Genomic DNA, 4,183 nt, shown 5'->3' on the forward strand with positions numbered 1-4,183 from the left:
TTGGCATGAAAATACCAACATTGCAAAGGAACAGATTATATGGTGGAGATTGATAGCAGATGATATTGAAGCAACCATAGTACAGAAAATTTTCAAAAACACTTTTCCCTATGGCACTATGGTTTCCCCCAAACACGTCCAAACCTAGGTGAAACAAGATAAGAATAGAGTAAAATCGTTGCACTTCCTTACCAGAGGGTGGGTGGGTGGGGTAAGAAATAAAATGAATTCCTACTCTCGCGCACAATTTTTCCTATGTAGCTACTAAAATATGAGTTTCTAGACACAACTTCGTCCGCTGCAAGGGCTCCTAAAGGCAGTCCTGCTCTGATACCAAGTCTGTATGCCCCAGGAGTAGGAAAACCTAGAGCGCGCAGGTAAGAGGGGTTTATGTGCATGAGGTCACTACAAAGGACCGTGAGGTCGCCTCGCATTCCCAAGCATATGGGTAGGCCAAGCAACAGCTCGACACGCCCATGCACACAACACCCACCTCAAAGGCTCACGGTAGGCTTTCGAAGCCTGAGTGCTTCACCTTCCTGTGCACTTCACACATACACACACTGTGCACAGGATACGAGGGTAGAATACAGCTTGAATATCACAACATGACTATGTATGACACAAAAGATGGAAAATAAGGTTCATATATATAGCAACGCTCTAATGAGCAAGATCCAAATGACACTCAGAGGACACATGTCCCAACATTACATCATACATAAGATAGCCAAATAGTCTGGGTACAGACAAGAACCAAATGGGACTAAGAGTCCTGAAGATAATCAAGCGGGATTCCATAACCAACAGGCCACAGGCTGCTGCCTTAGGAACGATCCTGCTACGCAACGAAGTCGTCGTCCGTGAACTCGACAAAGTAGCCACCTGCGTACTGCTCATCATCTGTCGTACCTGTTTGTCGAAAAGCGGGTTCCGGAAAAAGAGGGAGAAAAACGAGGGTAAGTACCAATGGCACGTACTTGCGAGGCAAGACCAGCTATGCTCGCTGGTGGGCGGTGTAAACTTCGCCCGGCTATATGTGGAGTTTAGCGGCAGCAAAGCACTAACCAATAGAGACACGCTACAACTTCCGTCTAATAGATAAGGTGAGAGAGCGCATAATCTAGCAGTTCTATACTCTGCAAACATAACCCAACCAATGCGATTCCCCTTCGCCAAGAGGTATTGCAAAGGCACTCACATTTTTTTTGAAAGAGTTTTATTAGCAAGTTATTAACAACAGGCAATAAGGTGTAAGTTGTTCTATGATCGAGTTAAACATCTCCAAGTCGTCCATAACCGCGGACACGGCTTATCGATAAGATTTCACCCTGCAGGGATGCACTACTGTACCCATACACGCATGTCCGACTCCACAAGCAAGGGTTTTGAGAAAACTTGCCAGCGAAACCTCGCATCACAACCCCTACCTTCGCCACAGACCAAGTCCAAGAAGCCACCTATCTAGGTTAAATCCGTTTCAGAGCCCGATCGGAACTCCGACGCGGACCTAGCTGTTGCGAGAACGGCTTTCGGATGGAAACAGTGCCCGCAGGATGAAACCATCCTCAGCAATACGTGCCGCGCCTACGAGCGTGCAAGAGATAACAGGGTTACAAGGCACAAACGGCTTCCCCAAAAGTAACACCATAACATCTGACCACAAAGAAACAAGCTTGCACGCTCGGGGGAAACAAAACGTTACAAATCTAATTGTGGCACTTGGACAGTGGAAGCAGTTCCGGTAATAGGTCGAGGGGGGCCCCAGTGAAACCTCCCACGTGTGGTTAGTGCGCTCAGTCTTGGATCAGAAAACAAGAACTCGTCCTAATATGAAATTGGACACAAGTGAGACATGGTAAAACCAAAATATACAGCTGACCCACCGATGCCTCTTCTTATCCATTTTAATATTAACATTAGGGTGAGCCATGAATATCTCCAACAACAGATATAGCAAGTAAACAACTACCCAACAAGATATCCCGAACATTTTGAGATATCAACAGAACCCTAAACTCGCCTACGACTCGCAAAGCTGGCAAACAACAAACAATGGGTAGGGCGAGGAGGTGTAATTCGGTAATATAGGACAACAGGTGGAATAGGACACGTGACACAACAGAATCGCAACATAGGGATAGCAATAGATCAAAAGAGCATGAAAATGTAAAATAGGTGAAGGGGTGGGCTCGCCTGTCAAATCGGAAGAGGAAACACGAACGCGATCTTCAGGGGTGATGTAGAGGAACTCCTCGAACTGCTCGGTGCCGATGTCTACTCGAGAAGAACCAAATAGCACATACAAGGAAAGTAAATAGCACAATCAATACAAGTGATGCAATGCACAATATGATGCATGATGTGCAATAGGTTTCATGCATAGCAATTTAAGTGGGGCACTTGCAAACAACAAGAAAATAAGGAAGTAACCCTCACATAACATTTAGTTCTAATTGTAAATTTTAAAGGCCGAAACAGGGATGATGCCAATGATGCATGAAATGATGATATTTGAATTACTCATGTTTTTCTGATACAAATAGATATAAAATTTGTCCAAAATGGAGTTATGGAGTAGGAGTTATGAATTATGCCATATTAACCAATTTAATTCAGATTTTAATTATGTCCAATTTTTAATTATTCAAAAGCCAAAATAAACTTCATATTTGGAAAGTGCATGAAAATCTGAGCGACATAGATATCAAGTTTGCCAGAAAAGGATTTGTAGAAGACTAGTTTTGAACATTTGAACAAAAGGCAGGGGCAAAAACTGAATTTGGAAAAAGGGAGATTCTTCGGGCTTGAGCAATTTTTACTGAACCTGGGCTCTGCGCTCAACAGGATTCGAACTCAGGTTGGCAGGTTGAGGAGCAGAGGAACGAGCCAGTGTGCTAGTTCACGAGATTTGAAAGGATGTGGGTTTCTGTTAATGTATAGCGTGGAAATTGGTTAACTGAATTTCGGCAGCTGAGAACTGAAACGAGACAGCTGCTGTTTCCTGTAGATGGGTTTCTGCACGGTTTTTAAAGTGACGACAGCGAGAGATCTGAGCAGATCTATGCAAGGCTATGATGTAGTTGAGCAAGAAGAACATGCCAAGATTTGAATGGAACTGGAATGGTTCAGATTGGTGCACCGGAGTGGCGGTGATGCTCGCCGGAAAACAGATCAGCGACACGGCGACGAACTGCTAAAACTGTAACAGAAAAACTGGACGAAGTTCGGTTGAAGATGACGACGTCTACACTGCACCGTTTTGGGTGATTCAAAAACTGAGATGTAGCCTGAGATGTTGTGCATCTAGAGGTACAAAGATCTCGTGCTGGAGAGGCTTGTAACGCCGGGTAAAGCGCCGGGAAGATGGTGCTGTGAGAAAACGAAAACTGGGTGTTTCATTTTCGTTTTCGGTTTCAAAACTTCCTCGATCTCGTTTTCCTCTTCGAACCAGCTAACAAGGACATGCAGGGGAGTGAGGAGGAGTTGCTGCTCACCCTGAGGTTGGCGTTGGCGTGGGGGAGGCGCCGGAGAGGTGGCCGGAGACGAGGGAGACGAGATGGCCGCGGGGTAGACGGGCAGAAGGCGTTCTTGACGAGCTGGTCTTGGGGCTCCCTGCTCCGTGACGACGCCCAGGTCGTAGAGGAGGAAGAGAGGATGCCGTTCCACGGCTCAGGTGAGGTCGACGGAGGCCATGGTGTTGCGGTGGTGGCCGGCGAAGAGCTGCAGGTTGACGGCGGCGTGTGCAGTTTTGGCTTCGGTGGCTTGTCCAGAGAGCAAGGTGGCGGCGGCGGCTCAAGTGGTGGAGGAAGGAGGGGAGGGGTAGGGTTTTGCTGGCTCGATTTGGACGGGAGGAGGAAAGTGGGGCGCTGGTGGAGATGCTCACGCTGCAGATTTCTCCTGTACGGGAAGAAAAAGACCAGGTGGAGCTGGCCGTTTTTGGCTGGGCTGGTTCTGTAGGGATTAGATGGGTTTGTTTCTTTTTACATCTTTTATTCCTTTTCTTTCCCTGGTTTTATTTGAACCATTGGAAAATAAGTTTGGATTTGAAACAAAGATAGAGACAAGTGAGAGGAATAGTTTCAATATAAATATTTTTATTTAGAAACAAGACAAAACATTTTAAACATTCCAAAAACATTCTTAAGTTGATTAATTGCAAAGTAAGATATTAAAGAGAGGG

General features: G+C 45.8%; 1 long non-coding RNA gene across 2 annotated transcripts; it reads right to left on the bottom strand.

Annotated features, from left to right (window-relative positions):
• Window positions 1-635: 635 nt before the first annotated feature.
• Window positions 636-3,863, bottom strand: LOC139832821 (uncharacterized). 2 transcript variants are annotated; one of them, XR_011747369.1, is made up of 3 exons: window positions 3,498-3,863; window positions 2,197-2,277; window positions 636-912 (listed from the first exon to the last, which is right to left on the bottom strand). It is a non-coding gene; the product is annotated as an uncharacterized lncRNA (long non-coding RNA). The 2 variants fall into 2 exon arrangements; XR_011747368.1 differs by lacking the exon at window positions 3,498-3,863 and having other exon boundaries at window positions 2,197-3,486.
• Window positions 3,864-4,183: the final 320 nt, after the last annotated feature.

The sequence above is a fragment of the Lolium perenne genome, chromosome 6 (assembly GCF_019359855.2).
Source record: "Lolium perenne isolate Kyuss_39 chromosome 6, Kyuss_2.0, whole genome shotgun sequence".
NCBI classification, from domain to species: Eukaryota; Viridiplantae; Streptophyta; class Magnoliopsida; order Poales; family Poaceae; genus Lolium; species Lolium perenne.